This window comes from Equus caballus, chromosome 17 (assembly GCF_041296265.1).
Source record: "Equus caballus isolate H_3958 breed thoroughbred chromosome 17, TB-T2T, whole genome shotgun sequence".
Taxonomy (NCBI): domain Eukaryota; kingdom Metazoa; phylum Chordata; class Mammalia; order Perissodactyla; family Equidae; genus Equus; species Equus caballus.
In genome coordinates, this window is record NC_091700.1 from 55,098,365 (window position 1) to 55,118,832 (window position 20,468).

Genomic DNA, 20,468 nt, shown 5'->3' on the forward strand with positions numbered 1-20,468 from the left:
CTGCCCTTCTGAACAAAACACCTCATGGAATGGAAATTATAGTGAAATTGACTTTTTAAAGAAAGATAATTTTTATGCTACTTAAAATACTCTGGAGCACACAGAAATAGTAAATTATCCTAATTTTTATAAAGGTCGGCATAAGGCCAACACAAGACTTTTTGGCAAGGATAACACAAGAAAAAGAAAGAAAAAAAGAAAAGATGGAAGGAAAGTAGGAAGGAAGGAAAATGAAGAAGAAAACCATTGACTAATAAAACATTAAAAATGTCTAAACAGAATGAATACAAATAATACTGAGAAATCTACACAAGTGAATAAGTATATGGGTAAAATGCTAGTGGACCAGAAAAGTCTTAAATATGTCCGGGAATCAAATATACGAGAAGATAATATTTTACATAGTTGACAATTTTATTTAAAAAAAGGAGTTATGATAACTGAGAAGTTGTTAGAACGAAAAAGCTGAATTTCTACTTCAGACTCAATACAAAACAAATTCCAAATGGATTATATATATAATATATAAATAAATAATATTATTTAAAAACTAGAAAATTAATTTTTAGAGGTTCTGCATAATGCTGGGCAGCTGGCTTGTCTGTGAGCCTCCAGTGGGAGCACCCAGGTTTAGTAAAGACATTCCTAGGGTTCTTTGGGTTCTACGGTAATTTACTGCATCTGTCTCCGATTTGATTTCTCCAAGAAAAGACTGCTTCATAAAAGCGGAGGATTTCATCAGGCTCCTGAAGACCTTTGCATCTTTCTAGAGGGTGACCCCCTTACACATCTTGATCTAATCCTGAACTCTGCCACCATAGTAGAGTAGTACCATGTACCGCACAGTACCATAGTACTCAGACAACCCCAGGGAATCTGAGGCACTTCTGTAGTTCCTCATGACATGAGCAAACTCATGACACTACCTGATTGTGTTGACCACTCATGAGCGGCACATTTGTTATTCACTCTCCAATGCCAATTTGCCCCCCAGACTGCCACCCTGTTTACTAGTTCAAATGTGGGGTTTTAATTTGTACCCCTCCTACACCACACTATATTGATGTGATATTTTATCTTCTCACAGAGTGATAGCACCTTAGGAAACTTAGCATTCTTTATTACGCCATCCCACTAAATGCTTAGCCCACTGCTGCGTATAAATTTGATACTCAATGAATATTTGCTTTAGATAAATAAACAGATGTTTGTTTGGAGATAATACAGGAAGCATAAAAAATTTCTGAGCATTTAAATCTCAAACATCTATCCCTATATTTTCACCCCAGACATATAAAATCTTAAATCTCATATATAATATTTTTAGAGTGCCAAATTTCTTACTATCTGAGCACATATCCCCTATGTCTTTTGTCTGACTGTAGGTATACTTGAACTAGCTATTCTATAGAATCTTGTGCCTCAAAGGTTTTTTTTCCAAATCTTTCTGCATATTGTCTACACGGTAATAATATCATCATATCAGATTTATACTTACGAATCTTCTGAAAGTAAAAGCGTTTCGCATCATAAGTTAAATGTGTTTGTAAACATGCAGTAGACTAAAAGGTTCAGGTAAAAGGTCTTTTGAATTAAATTTTACCATTGGAATTAAGGAAACAGACACTCAACCTGCAAGTGTTGCTCATCTGGTAAACAGAAGACTGCCCCTGATTACCAACCAGGCAGTTAATGTGCCTTGTTTTAAAAAGACTTGCCTTCAGAAACAGTGGAGTTAGCTGCTATTTTGAATTTCTAAATGGGGCCCTGATTTCCTGTTGCAGCAGGTCTTGCTGACATGTCCTGGGTTTTACAGCTATGCCTCACTGCTTGAGTTTTGCTTCACTGTGTCCTTCTGCCCACATGCTTGAAGTCTCCCTCCTCCATTTGCCATCAAGCAGCTGCTTAAGCATCCAAATGTCATCCATCTTTCACACACGCCCCACCCAGAGGAGTCCCCTCCTGCAACACTCCGAGAGTACTTCTGTGCTGAGGAACCGACCGCATTCAAAACCCAATAGAAAATAACAAGTTCAAGGGGAGATACTAAGAATATGTAACTGGTACTGGTTTAAAATACCAGAATAATTGTAAATAGAAATAATTTAGAAAGGTAAGATCAGTCAAGTGGCAAAATGACCAGTCATCTACACGAAATATATTGATATCCAAAGAAAAGGGTAAGAAACAAAAAGGTTTTGAATGAGTGAATAAAAAGGAGAAAGGTAAATTAACATATGAAGTCAGCACTTTACTGAATACTGAAATACTCCCAGTGCTACAAAAGAAATTAAGGAAACAACAACATGAAATAGAGGACTCGTTTTTAAAAAGATGTTTCCAATTTAATAATTATTCATTATAATGCAAATATGTGAAACAGTATTTAAGAGGTTATGTTTCTGTATGAAGTTTATACAAATCTCAGACCTGGAAGAAACGTGGTGATGAGTCACCCAGGTTGCTGTCTTCGCAGCGCCTCGTGAGTCTCAATACCCACCGCCATCAGCACCGCCTCACGAAAATGTCCTGTATTTTAGAGGGGAGAGGAGAATACATGATACAGTGTTTATCCCCTTGATGTTGAAAGGAACTGGCAGAAGCGAATTTGTAAAGGGAAGGGCAAAGGGAATAAAGTAAAAATCCAAGGCTATTAGTCAAAAAGAATGAAAAAAAAAGGTAAGTTCTTCAAGGCAAAGTGATTAAAAGCACGACACTGAAAGGTCCAAAGGGAATGCATGTTTCAAACGGGGCTGGAGTGTTAAAATATACATCTAGAAGGATTTGACACCTACATTTCTAAAGGGCTTGAATGATTTTCTGCAGACCTCAGGCTAAAAATTTGTAATGAGAACTTCTCAGAAGCAAATACCAAGGGGAAAGAGTGAGCTGTTAATAAAAAGGAATTTGTATTTGATTTTCATTAATTCACATTTGTTTAATTTTCTTAAATGAGGAACAAGACATCACCACAAAAAGGATAAAAGAAAATAATAGTTTGTATCTACTGAATAGAATATTTCAGATCATTTTGCAAACATTGCCATATGAAATTTCTTTATAACTCAGTGACATTCAACAAATATCATTGTGAAATAACAAACCAAGCAATAAGAATAAAGCAGGACTGCCTGCTTATAGTGCTGTATCAGACGGATAGTGAGTAGACATGATTCAAAAGCCACGGAGAGGGCCTGGCCCCGTGGAGAAGTGGTTAAGTTCGTGCGCTCCGCTGCAGGTGGCCCAGTGTTTCATTGGTTCGAATTCTGGGCATGGACATGGCACTGCTCGTCAAACCACGCTGAGGCAGTGTCCCACATGCCACAACTAGAAGGACCCACAACGAAGAACATACAGCTATGTACCGGGGGGCTTTGGGGAAAAAAGGAAAAAACAATAAAGTCTTTAAAAAATAAATAAATAAAAGCCACGGAGACAGTGTAAATTAGGGATGTCCTTACAAACATAGGGGAGGCAGTCAGCCCACCTACAGAGAGATTCAAAGAAGACAGGCATAAGCACCTTCCACAAACTATGTCTACCACTAGTTACAATGTTCGAAATTCAACCAGCAATTTTTTTTTTTTAGAGATCTTTTGATTTTAGTAATCAGTTATTAAAAAAAAAAAAAAGCCTGGGAGACAGCAGTTAACAACAAAATGAAAACAAAAAGTCCTGGTAAGGATCTTGACCTATAGAGGTTGCCTATTTGAGCATCTTAGAAGGATGGGACATCTACCAGAGTAAGGACAGAGTAGAAGGTGAAAAGGGATCAAAGATAAGCATTGAGTATTTCTGAATCTTACTGGGCTGGCAGTGGCCTCTATTGTATGGCATCTGTAAGCCAAGTGGAAAACCAAGACATTGTGCCTGTTGAGGTGAAAATGCTAAACTCAACCCATCATTTTTCACACTGCTTTATATCACAATGAAGACGTCCTTCAAATTACAGAACTTACATTCTGGTAGGAGTCTCTCGAGATATTATAAAATCACCAACATTTTCTTGCTGGGAAATACAGATAGATTTTGACTTACTGAGCTCAGAAACCAGTTACTTGTACAGCTAAGACCAGTAGCTCATCCTCCCAAGTCAGTGGATTTACAATACATCTCACAATCTGTTGTTTGGCGAAATTTTTTCTCGTTAAATAAAACTATTAATGTCAGTGATGTCACAATGTTATAATTAGACCATATCACTGAGTTGTATTTGCACTACTGAACTGGTATCCAAAGATATACTAGGATCCAGTGAATTGGAACGAAACATTGCATCACTCTTTCATGAAAATTTTGTCTTAAAGTGGTGATACTTTGACTTTATTCCTAAAGATACTGGATGCCAATGGAGCTAGTTTCAATGGGTTTTTACTTTCAAATTTAAGAATGGTTTATTTGCTAAAAGATTGTACCTGTTGATTGAAATTTTCAATGAGGAAACATTGAAAAATTAGTAAATAAACGGAATCTTTAACTATTTGAATTGTAGGTTGCTACATTGCTCATCATGAATTGATCATTGAACGTCCATTCTTTTTTTCCCACTCATTCAAGTTGGTATCGGAAATAATAAGACAGATAGATGATCCATTTGGACCAAGATGTCTCATGTCTGGGACCTTACTCATACAGTCACCTGGGAGTTGGCAGGGCTCTGTGTTGTCATGAGTTTCAGGGTTACACCAGGGGTGCATGAGATTACCATAGGAAAGTTTCTCTTTTAAAAAAATTATTTTGTTGAGGTCATATTGGCTTATAATATTATGTACATTTCAGGTGCACATTATTATATTTCAGTTTCTGTGTAGACTGCATCATGTTTACCACCAATTAGTAGGGAAATGCAAATCAAAACTGCAATGAGATATCACCTCACACCCGTCAGAATGGCTATAGTTAACAAGACAAGAAATAACAAGTGTTGGAGAAGATGTAGAGAAAAGAGAACCTTCATATACTGCTGGTGGGAATGCAAACTGGGGCAGCCACTATGGAAAACAATATGGAGTTTTCTCAAAAAATTAAAAATAGGAATACCATATGATCCAGCTATTGCACTACTGAGTATTTATCCAAAGAACATGAAATAAATAATTCAAATAGATATACGTACCCTTTGTTCATCACAGCGTTATTCACAATAGCCAAGACATGGAAATTTTCTTGATGTGTGAGCCACTTCTCTGGTTGTTTGGGAAACGACTTGGCATCTACTGTAGCTGTCCAGTGCTGAAAGAGTGATAAGGAGTGTAGCCATTTTTTAGCACACTGGCCACAGAGTGACATCTTAAAAATGATAAAAGAATTTGGCCCATGTTTAAGCCTAAACTGTATCTAATGTGATTGAGATTCATTCATTTGTATCGCATCCTTGCTTTCAATTTTTCGTAAATTTCTACAGGCAAATAATACTATGTCACGCCTGCTTCATCCTGCTTTTTCTAGTATTTGAATGGTTAACTTCTTAAAACCATATTAATAGGTTTTATTGAAATAACAACAACAAAAAAATAGACTACACAGATGTCAGACATATAAGGAAGACAATTCAAATAAATTATGAAAATTGTTGGGAACTCTTGACTTCCAAACTCATTTACCACGTTGACACTAGTGATGATGTTTTCTGCTACCCTGAACAGTTGGAGCCCTTGGCTGACCCTTTAAGACTGTGTTCAGTTCCCAGAATTTCCCAAACTCCATTGCCCATAGATTGCCCAGAAATTCCCTTCAACTCTCACCTCAAAACTCATCTCTCCTTTCGGATATCCGTGGCAGTTGAGATTGTTGCCTCAGTTCCTACCTTTCAGAAGCCAGAAGTCTCAAGGTGGGTTTGTTTGTCTTGCTTTACTCCTCCTTCAGGAGACACACATTGTCAAACCAACTTTGTGCTAATCAGAGGGAGAAGTTGTTTCCATTCACAGCAAATGGAAATCAGCATCTAGTTTCTGCTTCCTCTAACTCTTCTATTGTTATCATCAGAGTCCTCTGATAATCATCTTGCTGTGTTCTTCAATATGCCTCTATATTTCTTATATCAAAATTTTGTTTCATGTTGGTTTACTTTTTCAACAAATATTCATTGATTACTATTATATGTCAGACACTCTTCTAGATGCTTCAGAAATGGGCATCAAGAGGGTATTGTCCCTGTCCAAGGAACTCACAAATCTCTGAGATCTACAGTTTCAATGGTATGTTGACATTATAACCCAGGAGATTAAAACCACTCCTTGATAGATTTCTCTGTACATTTATCTCTAAAGCCATTCATTGTTCCTAGAAGATGCAGTCATTTGCTACAATGTAGATTGATGGTCTGTATAGAGGAGAGAATGCTGGAAAAGAAACTAAGCCATTTTCTGGCTATGTGACTTGAACCAGTTAAGTGGTTATTCCCTAAGCATGAGTGTCCTTATCTGTGTAATTGTTATAACAATGCCTTACTTACAGGATCACATGAAGACCACTTCAAATACCTAATGGGAAACCCAACACAATTACTTCTCCATGGTAGGCACTCAATAAATGTGATGTTAGTCAAATAAATTATCATCAAAATATTCTATTAGATGCTGCAACTTTGTAACTGTTTATCTTGAAATAATTTAAGCCCTAAAGGTTGCAAAAATAGTACCACAAATCCTCATATACCCTTCACTATGACTCTGTAAATTATATTATATATATATACAGTATTCTAATATGTAATATTTCATAATATAATTTTTTGTGAAACATTTGAAAGTTGCAGACATGAAGTCCCTTCACTCCTCCACATGTCAGTATGAATTTCCCAAGAACGAAAACATTTTTCTGATATAACCACAGTAAAATCAGCAAAATCAGAAACAAACATTGACACAATATCATCATCTAACCTATAGACCTTACTCACATTTTATCACTTGTCCCACTAATATTCCTCATAGCAAAAGGAAGAAGCATTTTGTGGTTTAAAATCCAATCCAGGATCACATATTACATTTACTTTGAGAACGCTTTAGTTTCCATTAATCTGGAAAAATTTCTCTGTTTTACTTTGTCTTTCTTAATCTTGACTTCTTTTTTATTTATTTGTTTTTATTTTTTACCTTTTTCTCCCCAAAGTCCCCCAGTACATAGATGTATATTCTTAGTTGTGGGTTCTTCCAGTTGTGGCATGTGGGACGCTGCCTTAGCGTAGTTTGACGAGCAGTGCCATGTCCGCGCCCAGGATTCGAACTGACGAAACACTGGGCCGCCTGCAGCGGAGCGCGCGCGAACCCAACCACTCAGCCTTGGGGCCAGCCCCTAATCTTGACATTTTAAATAATACAAGCAGGTGATTTTGTAGAATGTTCCTTAATTTGAGTTTGTCCAAGGTTTTCTCACAATTAGATTCAGTTTACACCCTTTTGGCAAAAATAACACAAGAGTAACGTTGTGTCTTTCTCACTGCATCATATCAGGAGGCACATGAAGTCTATCTGTCCCATTAGTGTGATATTAACTTTGATCACTAGATTAAGGTGGTGGGCCAGGTGTTTCCACTGTAGAGTAACTCATTCTTCCTTTGTAATCAATAAGTACCTTGTGAGGAGATCTTTTGAGACTATGTAAATGTCCTGTTGCTCACTATATTTTTCTCCACTAGTTTTACCATGCAATGATGATTTGTGCCTAAACCTATTGTTACTTTGGAGGTTACCAAATGGTGATTTTCTGATTCCTTCTTCATTAACTAAATGTAATTATATGGTAGCACTTATTATTAATTTTGAATAAACTAATCTTTAGTTGATTTATCTAACAACCGATGTTAAGAGAAACCACTGATTTAGGCATTAGAGGAAAGTGTTTTTATGTGTTATATACATTTTTTTACAAGCTAGGTAATCATTATCGAGACAGCATCTGCTTGAAACAATTTTAGAATTGCATTAAAACCCAAGCACAAAGAACATGAAATCCTGATAAAAATGACAGTCTCTAATAGGAAACAGGAGACTGGAACCCACCAAGAACAAGATTAGTCAAATAACATTGCCTGGGCACACCTGAGAAGTAAGAGAATGGTATCTGATATACACACTAACATGGCTTATGCTTCTACTTTTCTTTCTTTTTAACGTCACTCTGCTTCTGAAGAAATATCTAGGCCTAACTTCACTGTGATGCTCAAAAGAAAATTGAAGAAATCACCTTATATTTTTACAATTAGATTTGTTATTGGGACAATGTTAGAGAGTCCAGAAGAGAAAACTCTTCATCACTAAGAAAGTATGTGAAGAAATTTTTTCAAAGATGCTTTCCTACATACTTGGGAGTTCAGGTGTTTTTCAAAATTTTAGTTTATACTTTTGTGCCTCAGGTCCCCCTATTTGAGCTTTTATGATACCACTTTACTTCTAATTCCCAACACAAATTTTCTGAGTAGCACAATAGAGTGCCCAATGAGTCATAAAAAAATATCTTAAGAGTTTACTACATAAATCAGTGTTCTCCAGAGAAACAGAACCAATGGGATAAAGAGAGAGAGAGAGGTTTATTATAGGAATTAGTTCACATGGTTATGGAGGCTGAGAAGTCCCACAGTCTGCTCTAAGCTGGGGACCCAGGAAAGCTAGTGATATAATTCAGTCTGAGTCCAAAGGCACAAGAACCAGGAGTGCCAATGTTTGAGGGCAGGAGAAGATGGATGTCCCAGCTTAAGCAAAGAGAGAGCAAATTCGCCCTTCTTCTGCCTTTTTGTTCTATTCAGCCCCTCAAAGGATTGAATGATGCCTGTCCACACTGGTAAAGGTGAATCTCTTTACTCAGTCAACTGAATCAAATGCTAATTCTTTCCTAAAACACTCTCACAGAGACACCCAGAAATAACATTTTACCAGCTATCTGGGCATCCCTTAGGCCGGTCAAGTAAGTCGACGCATAAAATTAACCATCACATTTACTAATAATGGGAAATTTGTTTACTTTTTGGTTGTAAAGCAAAATTTTACTGTTATGGACTGAATGAGAAATCAGTGAGTAGCCTGAATTACATATTAATGCTTGATAAATTAAATTTACAGCTTTCAAATATTTATATTAAAACAAACTAATTGGTCCTGCTAGATGCATTTTGCTGTCTATATAGATTAGAGATGATTTGGATAAGTAGATTGAGTAAAGCTCTAATAGTCTAATAGTCAGGAGACCAACATCCAGATTCAGCTCAATACTAATTAGTTATGTGATCTTAGGTGAGTTAATAACCATCACTCACCTTGATTATTTATCTGGAAAAAGAAAGAGGTGGATAATATAATCTTTTGAGGTGTTTTTTAAGATCTAAAATTCTTCTAAAGGAAAACTATTCTGATTCTATTTCTCAAATTCTAATTACCGTATATTTTAATTAGCATATTATATTCAAATGATGGTGTTCTGCTTTGTATATATGCTAAACCACTAGCTCTTTATACAGACCTAACTTAACTTCCTATGTCTCTTATTTTTAACACATCATGTGTGTGTAACTTCAGGCTAGTCTGAAGTATCATTAACTCTACATTAGTCATGATCCAAAACAAAATATCACTAATTCAAATTATCAACACGTCGTCTCTATGTTTTTCCTTTATGTTAGTAAACATTTGCGTTATTCGACTAAATCTGTTCCTTTTTCCCTTCTTACCAGACTATCCCTGCTTAAAATCTTGCTTTCCTGAAAATTTGCTTTCATACAGGGACTGCACGAACACTGTAATCTGTCTAACAATTCACACAATATCAGTAAAATGCATTCTGATGAATATTTTATTCTCATGTGAGTTTGGTTACTATGAACCAACTCCTTCATGTTCTGATGTTTCTAGAATGCTGGCAAAAATCAAGTTTCTGTACCACTGGATCAGCGGAACTACCATGACTGGACCCTGGTAAATTTATCAAGAAATCTTCAGGAGATCTGATCACTGAGATCTGATAATAGAGTCAGCAGGCCTGGCTCCCCATAAGTTTCTCTTCGAATGTGTTCTTCCCTACTTTTACGTTGGGCATTTCTGTAAGCTTCAAGCCAGCTATCAGAGCTGTTCAGGTAAAATGGGCTGTAGTAATTTTTGGACCTAATTCTTAGATGTTTACTTGATAGAAAAACAATGTTAGACAAGAGCCGCCAATCAAAAAAGTCAATCTTTTCATTTCAATATTAAGAAAATGTGAGAGGGATGCAATCATAAAAGGCAAACACCCAAAGTGATGATTCCAGGATATTAAAGTGAGTGACGGAATGACTCAAATTCAAATCACTAAGTTATATCCAATATCCAGGTTTATCTAATAACTTATACACTTAACACCAGAACCTGGCAGCTCATTTCAGTGCACACAGCCTGAAGAACTATTTCATTTCAAATACTGGATTTTTTCCATTTGGAGAAAGTATACATCTAATTCTCATTTAGCTCTGTCAATATAAGTAGACATTCTCATTCTGGACCTGCCATGCTACTTTCATCACCTGCTTACGAGTTTACTCTTTATGCTGCACCTGTGCATCCAGGTCATGACAGTCACTTATCTGGAAGCAGGGTCTTTGTCATGTATTTCTGAGGAAAGTAGGGATGCATTAATATTTCAAGCCATGTTAAAGACATCTTCTATAGCCATCTTGTTGATATGGTATGACGCTCATCTAGGTGCAACCATATTTGTTCCTCCTGTTTTTCATATTCTATATTTCTCAGGATGCCTTCCATCTCTCATATGATAGCTCTGCTTCTATTTTATGCATGGACACATTCTAGGTAAATACCCACATATCCTAATAGATAGGTAGATAGATAGATGGATAGATAGATATCCTCTTAGCCATTTTGTCACTGGGTTTTACCCTCTCTCCTAAGCCCTCTTGTCTCCCTTAAAACAGGTTAAAGCAACTGTCAAATGATTAGCATTATCCCTACCTAAATCCTAGGGAGGTATCCTAAACCATAACAGCCTAACCTTCTAAAATGTATAAATCATAGAACTTTCTTACATGGTGGTTAACCTGGTTGAACCTTGGACTACAGATTTTTTCCCAGCTCCTTTTTCTCTGGTCCCTGTACTGTGCTCTTTGTTACCACCAAAGCCAGGATCTAGGACAGACACTTATTAAGTACCTCTATATGCCAGATGCTTTGCAATCCATCTCAGTTAATATTCCTAACAAGCGTACTAGGTAGTGAACATTATCCTTATTTTACATGCAAAGACAGTGAAGATGAAAGAAGAATGGTAGCTGTCCAATGCATCACAGCTAATCGGTGGCAGATTCTGATCTACTTGACTCAGATGTCCATGCCCTTCCACTGTAACAGACTGTCTCCTGATGAGAATGCTGCCTGCATGCTTTAAGTCTATCTGTGCTATCTGACAAAAAATAGATCAGAGCCAGCAGTATCCCAAGATTTCACTTTGCCAGTTTCAGATTTAATTACTTTCCAATAGGGTGCACATTATAGGCATAATAAGTATATAGGATGTATGTGTGTGTGTAAAAAACTAAGCCATGATTTTTCAGGCTGTCCTTTTGAATGATTAATTTTGAAAAGTATTGTCACAGAAGAGGTTTGTCAGAGTGTAGCTGAATTTATTACATGCCAATTGAATTAGCACATTACACAAGTAACTTTGGGCTTTGGGATGGCTCTGGGAGTCTCCTTTTGATTTGGGGATTGCCATTTACCCATGCCTGGAAGGAAAGAATGATGGCTGGGTGGTTGTGGATAGGCAATGACCTCATTAATCATTGTGATGGAGATATGGATTGTTCCTTGTAGTGACTCATTATAGAGTACATCAAATAATAAACAGTGACAGCTAGCTAGTTGTGAGTGAAGACTGACAGACGGTCAATAAATTCGGAACTGGCGTATTTTTGTAAACTGATTGTAGCTTTGAAGGTTTACAGTGCCTTTCACAAACAACTTTAAATCACCAAAGTTGTCTTCCAGATTAAATGATTAAAATTTAAATATGAAAAGTCCTAACATTTGAGAATAGATATTTCTTACCCTCTTATGCCACTAAAATTCACCCAATTATTTTTACTAGAAAAAAATCATTTTTAGAGTTTACGCAAAGAAAAAATACAGAGGCTAAACTGAAGATACTTTTCTATGAATACCGTGAAAGGTCTATCTAAAATAAAAATATAGCCACAAAATCTGTGAAACTTTTGTCCTGCTAAGAATTATTATTTCCGATCTAAATATGCAAAGTTAAAAACGGGAACAAATGCAAAGCTTGAATAATGTGTGAAACTTTATAAAATGCATTTCACAAGTCTAGATATTCTGCCATGTAAGATGTAGTTACTATAGGTGATATAGTTCCCTCTTCTCACAACTTTCAAAATTGCCTGAGTCTTATTTTAGTGGTTTTGGGAGATTTATAAAAAGCGTGCCAATTTCAAAGCCCAGGGCAGTACATTCAATAAAGGTAACAAACCTGTCTTCTGTGTCTGTCATGTTCAGACAGCCTGTACCAGCTACTCTCCTTTCATAGCTCTTCCTCACAAAGCAGAGATTGTAAAAGAAGTCTATCCTCAAGAATGATGAGAAAATGCTCATTCAGTTCATTTTATTAGTGACAAGTTTATGTTTAATATCAGCATCACAAATAAGTACCCAGAACACTTTTTTTCCCCATGGCGCTATGTACTAGATCTCTTGTATTGCCCCTCCAGACATACACTGCTCCCTGTCTATTATGGGTTGAATTGTGTCTCCCCCCGCCAAAATATGGGGGGATAAATTCAAGGGCAGTGGGAGAACGAGGACAGGTATTTATTCCCCCCAGCTCCCTCCTGCTATTGCTTTGACTTGGTGGTTTCTCTCCCAAAGGCCACAGCTCCAGCCAGTTATCCCTCTCCAAACGGCTGTGCTGTCTGGGTCTGATAACTCCCTTGTCCTTTTCTCCCTTCAGACTTCTAGATGGTAGTGGTTGCCAACTTTTACTATCTATACTATCTATTGCTGTATAAGAAATTGTCATAAACTTAGCGGCTTGAAACAACATACATTTATTATCTCAAAGTTTCTATGGGTCAGGAAGCAGGCATAGCTTAACTGGATCCTTGCTTCAGGGTCTCCTAGAAGGTTGTAATCAAGGTGTTGGTCAGGGCTGGAGCTCATCTGAAGGCTCAACTAAGGAAAGATCTCCTTTGAATTCACTTACACGCTTGTTGGCTGTATTTAGATCCTTTCTGGCTATTGATGTGAGGGCCTCGATTCCATGTTAACTATTGACCAGAGGCTGTCCTCTGTTCCTTGACACGTAGGCCTCCCCAGCATGGCTACTTGCTTTATCAAAACCAGCAAAGGAAAGTGTTTGCTGCCAAGACAGCCCTCAGATTCTTCTGTAATTTTCTCATACAAGTGGCACACCGTCAAATATTCTATTGGTTATAAACAGTTTTTTAAGGGGTGATTGCATAAGATAATGACTATCATAAAGTCAAGATCATTGGGGATCATCATAGAAGCTGCTGACCATACCATCTCTTATTATAGTCTTTAAATCCTGCCCACACCTTAGTAAATAGTTACCTTTGAGTGTGCAATCTATTTTCTTCCTCAATGTTGACTGATTCGGAGGATGATAAACAGAATTTAATCACTCTTCTTCCTATTCACAGGGATAAATTATTGTTCACTCTGACTAATATACTCGTTTCTCTAAGATTCATCAAAACTAAAGAAAGCTACGTAGATTTGATCACGACAAGGTGAAACAGTGCTGGACACCCTCAACCTACTCAGTTATCCACGCCAATATGGTCTATACATTTAACAATTTGTCTAAGGCATGGGATTAAACTTTTTTTCGGAAATGATTTATATTTATGCTGGATTAGATCAAAGAAAAAAAAAAGTTCATGTGAAATTGTGTAGGATATCAAGGACCAAGATAGAGTCAACAAGTGTGTGAGTAGAACAACTGATAATGTAGTACTCAAGATCAATATTACACATGATCATGGAGAGAAGACAGAAGTCAAAGTTGGAGGGGCAACACCAAACGTTACTTCTAACTGATAAACGAGGACTGTGAATAAGTGGATGGGTCAAGCAAGGAGATGAGACTGTCCGGAGAAGCCTTGGACTGGGAATGGCTGGGGAGAGTGCAGGACAGGGCTATCCATACAACAGGGAAAGACACCCACTTGCATTTGGAGCAAGGGCAAGCTAGGTTAAAAACTCTTCCACTGACACATAAGCTCCATGTGGGAGAAGTGGGCATCACAGAAATTCTCTTTTTAAGAAAACAAGAAAAAGGTGGTTTCATTTTTATTTTTTGTTGTTGTTTTTATTTTTCAGGTAGTAAAATGTTACAAACATAATTTCAAGGGAAGAATATCAAACCAGAAGCAGAATCGGGGAGTACAGATCCTTCCTTGCTTCAACGCAAACATCAATTTACCATGTGAAATAGAGCAATCCATTAATCATTTTTAACCTTAATTTCTTCATCTAAAAAATGGGATAATAACATCTCCTTACCTATATCACAAGAATATTGTGAAGATTAGATAAGACAATGAGTATTTTGAAAAGTAAAAAGCGTCAAATAAATATTATTAAAAATATTTTTCAGGGCTGGCCCAGTGACATAGTCTTTAAGTTCATGCACTCTGCTTTGGCGGCCCAGGATTTGCAGATTCCGATCCCTGGCACGGAAATAGCACTGCCTGTCAAGCCCCACTGTGGTGGCACCCCACATAAAATAGAGGAAGATTGGCACAGATGTTAGCTCAATGACAATCTTCCGTAAGCAAAAAGAGGAAGATTGGCAACAGATTTTAGCTTAGGGCCAATCTTCCTCACACACACACACACAAAAATATATATCTTATTTTTTTTTCAAAACTCAATCATGTGGCATCTGTTTATGACAGTTATAGGTCTCAGTAAAGTATCTCTTCATAGGCATCTCTAAATTTTGTCATTAAAATTTTAAAAGTACAAAATTTTCTTTACTTTGCTTATAATTGGGCTGTTTTGGTAACTATCAAACTAAAACATATAACATATAAAAATATATCAACTTAATGGCACCAAAGAATTTTTCCCTAAGATATAATTCAGTAATTCATGTCAGCTCAATATTGTGAAAAATGAGGATAATATTTTCTAGTATTTCCTGACACAGTTTCTTTCTCAGTAATTAGTTGCCTCCCCAGGAAATGTTATCTTGAAGGGAGAAAGATATGATATAGGAAACATTCTTAAAGACAAAAAAAGAGAAACAGGAGCTTTTTCCAATGGTAGAGGACAAAAAGAAATGTTAAGCCTCCTTTTCTGCCATCCTACCATGTGTGAGTAGAAAGGACATGCGGGAAAAAGAAACTAGATCGTTTAGGAGGAAGGTAATCTGAAGAGCTCAGCTTCCTGTAAGGTATCTTATACTCTGTTGGGAAGATACTACCTAGAATGACTCCCATCAACATGAACTGAGCCTTACATGGAAGTGGTGGCATGATGTGTACAGGGAATGGAAGACCTAGGATTAGAGCCATAAGACCACCCCAGCTTCCAAGGAATGTGACATACCAATGGGGGACATTGGAAGGAGCTGAGAAGAAAAGCTAGTCTACCTACCAGGGGGCATTGTGGTAAAGATCATGATGAACCTATGTCAGAGGCTAAGATGAGAAGCCTAAGCTAAGGGCAAAGAGGATTTGATTGAGACTCAGAGGAGTCACAGAAATAAGGCAGGCCTAGGAGAGGTCAACGCAGCCTGGAGATACTCCAAGGTTTCCCAGCTTTGCAGGATGCTCAGTGAGCAGATGGAACAAAAGACCTGTCACAGAGGCCAACAAGGAACCAAAAAGTCCACACAAGGGCCCATGCTTGGATCCAAGCTTTCCACCCACATGCTGAGGAAGGCCAGAGCAATCTGCCCTTCAGCCCACATGGTGTCTTGGATATTAGGAAACAAAGGAAAAACCATCTCTGAAACAGAGTTGAGCTCTGTATTTCCTCAATATTTATCCAAAAGGAGAAGGGCTAAAGCTAGATGAGACTAAAATACGTATAGTTAGTAAGTTTACATTTTATCTACACTTTGTGGAGAAGGGTTATGAGGAAGTTCAAATCACTTACAGAGAAATTTTTGCACATTTGACTATAGTGTACAAATTTCAACTTTACCACATTTCCAAACCTGTTTCACACATACATTTTAAAAGACATACCACATTTCAGATACACAAAGAATTTAACCATTTAACAGGAGCAAATATAGTTTGCATAAGTGTCTGCCTTACTAAGGAATGACTGATTCTGAAATGAATTTGTATGTGTAACACGGCATATTATACATGACAAGTGCTCAATGGCACAGGACAAGTGTCCCCAGGCAATAACCCTCTCCTCTTTGGGATGAGATGTGAACCCTGTTAACCAAAGACCAGTGGAAGTGCAGCCCACGGTTATTTATTTTACAGTTCACAGACTTTTTTGTGTACAATAAGGCATTCATAAGTTCTTTTAAGTAGAAATTTTGTACTGGAATTCCAAGTCTGTCTTGAAAAGAAGTGCACATTAGAACAATACATATAGGGAATAACTTAGGACTTGGCTTAATGTCTTATTTTCACTCCATTCTAGATTTCTTCTTTATGAGACATCTAAATATCAGGCACATTTGGAATATTGAACAGATTTTTTAAAATCTAAAGCAGAGGACACTATTTATTGAAAATGGTGGGGAAAAAGGCTCAATTCTGGTATCAAAAAAACATATTAGTAGGGCTGGCCCAGTGCTGTAGCAGTTGGGATCACGCAATCCACTTCAGTGGCCCAGGGTTTGTGAGTTTGGATCCCGCATGCGGACCCACTCATCGCTCTTCAAGCCATGCTGTGGAGGCATCCCACATACATAGCAGAGGAAGATTGGCATGGATGTTAGCTCAGCAACAATCTTCCTCAAGTAAAAAGAGGAAGATTGACAACAGATATTAGCTCAGGGCCAATCGTCCTCACCATATATATATATATATATATATATATATATATATATAATCTTGTTATTCAGGTACTTGCAATTTAAAGCACCTCATCTTCAGAAGCCTATAAGAAAAAAAGAGATAATCTTACCCCATTTTTCAGGAAACATTTTTGTGTTTAAATTCTTAGAAAATATTCCTTCAAAGCCAACTTAGAATATGTTATCTGAGGACAATACCAACAGCACAACAAACCATGCACAAAAAAAAATGTTTTGACTTTCTAGTTGATTGGTGTTTTCTGTGTAGGAGATCAAATAATGATTGGGGTTGAGTTTTCTCTTGGATCAACCATTTCAAGTATAATGTTATTGACATTTATCACGAAATCTACCAGATTATTCAACCAAAGACAAGCATCCTAAGGATTGCTTGTTTACACAGGAAACGTTCCAGCAATAGGAACCATCTGTCCCTTCCCTCAAGCAGCTTCCTGTTTCCTAAGGTCCAATCAAAATTACTAGATTTTCAGAAGCAGACCAGCGGGAATGAATCCTAGATACGTCAAGCTAGAAATCTCTACAGAGAGACGAAATTTTTTAATTTTGAAAATACTCTACTCTACACATTTCTATTCCTTACAGCAAGAGATGGATTATGGCTTAATACCTAACCAACATTGCTACCCACAAACTCTCTGATAGAGACAGAAGTTTATAGCACAAATGTTTTTTAAAAATCACTCAATCTATCTATTCCCCCACTGAGAGTTTTCGAAGTATCCAGAATCTACTTTGTAGGACAGTGTCTGAAATCAATTACATAAGTGGTTCCTTGATTTCCAGTCTCAAAAATTAGATACTAAATTAAGATGGAATTTTAGCTGCCAGTATTATATTTTGATAGATTTTTGTATCTTTGAGGGCATTGCTAATAATTTGCAATATAACTTTACAAAAGTAATTTTTTCTGTTTTTCTGATATGTGTGACATTCAAAAAGTAAGAGCTTCAACTTGCCTGGCTCTACAGCAGCAGGGGGAATAGGGAATAGTTGCTAGCCGTGAATGAATTTAAAAAGAGTTAGTGGTTAGCTTGGTGGAGGACACGTAGCTAAATTTGGTAGAAAAGATTAATTTAAAAATAAATGACCATGTGTCCTTTATACAATTGCTTACACTTTTGGCTACATCTGGCTTCTGTCTTGCATCCCAAGTTGCTTCAGGAGTAGTCAAAGTACGTTGGAAATAAATTTTGAGTAGCTTCAGGATAATCTATATCCTGGCTGGATACTTTCAATATTTTAATTTTTCTGAAAATTCATGTATGGTAAGTCACATTCGCACCCCAAAATTTATAGTCCCTGAGTAGCAGTAATTCCTGCTTTTGCCACTGACTTACAGCCTTTACAATTCCTTCTTTATTATTTTTTTTTAATATCATGAAACTTAATACTGCTGGCTCCGGCAGGAAGGTAATCCCCCCAATTATTTTCTTCTCCACACTTAGTATTCATGAAAGAGGTTGATTAAAGAATTGGTATGGATGTAGCTTATCACGCAAGAAACTGCTGGCTGACTAGCATAAAAACTTAAATATTACAAACTATCAACAGTGTGATTAAACGTAGAAGAGAAATGAGAACATGCTCGCTGATCCTCTTGAAAATCATATTCAGCTATGCGACATTATCAGAAAAGTCCAGACAAAATATCTCTGGAAGGTCACTCCATTATATTTTGTCTAATTCAGAACATTTTTCTGCTGAAGAGCAGTCTCCCATCCTGGTCATTTCCTAATTCTAGGGTTGGTGACTCCATGAGAGCACAGGTGACATTTAGGGTCTGAAAAAAGATTACCAGGAGTAAAGTATATTTTTACTTTATTATTATAGGGCAGTTTACCTGACAATTGATATTTTCTGTAAATATTCATATTTCTAAAACTATTCCTCTTCAACTGTAACTTTATCAGATGGGACTTTTCGAGCTACATAAAAGTATGGTAAAAATGCCCATGTATCAGGCATTCTGTTTCATGTTGTTGTTGTCGTCATAACCACTGGAACATAGTAGAGTAGAAGGCAACCGGTAAGTATCAGACTCCTCTTTCTTCTAATAAATTCACCTCGTGCCCCTGAAAAAAACTCGTTTATTTCAATTCCCTTTTCTCTCAGTTTAATTAATAAATATGAAAGTAAGCATCACTTTCTATAGAATGTAGTGTGTATTTTAATTGGTTTATGTAAGGGAATTTTGAGATCTCATCCTAGGAAGGTCTGGGAAGTATCATGAATGATGATCAGCTCGCGACTCCAAAGTTATTACATGTTCATCTTTTATTGAATTTCAATACCTGTTTAAAATAAAGGTCTAAAGCAATGATTCTCAAACCTGAGTGAGCATCAGAACCATAGGGAAAGCTTGTTCAAACACAGAATTCTCGGCCTCACCCTTAAAGTTTGATTCAGTAGAGCTGAGGTAGCATCTAAGTATTTGCATTTCTAACAAACTCCCAGGTGATGCTGCTAGTCAACACACTACACTTTAAGAATTACTGATCTAAAGAATAGCTTTGTTCTGTGACCAGACATAAAAGTGGTAACCACAACATTAACCATAAGTCAACCGCAGATGACTATAGAATAAGATAAACTTACAGATGCATTTGTCTCTCTGTGTTCATTTAAACGTCAATTTTTACAAGCTTTGCTAAAAAGTGGTTGAGACCACAGCAAAAAGCCATACAGCCTGGGTTGCTTGGATGAATTACCTGCTTAACAAGAGAGATGTCTGGCAAGATAGCTACAAGAGATCATTGTACCATAAACTGTATTTTCTCTAGCACACAATAGCTGGTAGTCCAGCTAACTCAATAAAAACAATATTAACGCTGTTACATTACCAGACAATCTCATTCCCATTAGCATCAGCCTCTTGAAAGGTATTCTCAAGTTGGAAGTTAGCCAAACTCCTTCAGACAATCTCGACTTACAATACAATGTAATTTGGAAATGGCCATATGGCAATAAATATGACTGCAAAATATCACACAAGCCTTTGCTCAGCCTTCTTGGGTGACAGAGAGAACTGAGCATCTAGAGATTGCCTTAATGGTAGCCTATATATATATGTGAAACATATTACCATAATCTTTGGCTCTGTAGCCACAGAGAAATAAACATTCTTTCTGAAATTGAATAAACAAACATTCTATCACTCTAGTCACTTTTAATACACAAATCCTTGCCTGTGCTCAGTAAGATATAAGTGGTAGGAATAAGAAAAAGGATTCCAAGCAGGGTTTCTTATATTGTATAACTGGTCACGTTTTCTTCCACAAAGGAGATTGCTTACAGCATTTTCTTGTATTTGGTGAAACTAAAGAACTAAGGCTGACAACATTAAAGCAGAAATATTTAAAACCTGATAGAATCTGAAGTGAGGTCTATTCCCATTTTTTCCTCTGCTGTGTACTCAGTTAGGAGACTCTAGTGGACTTCTCATA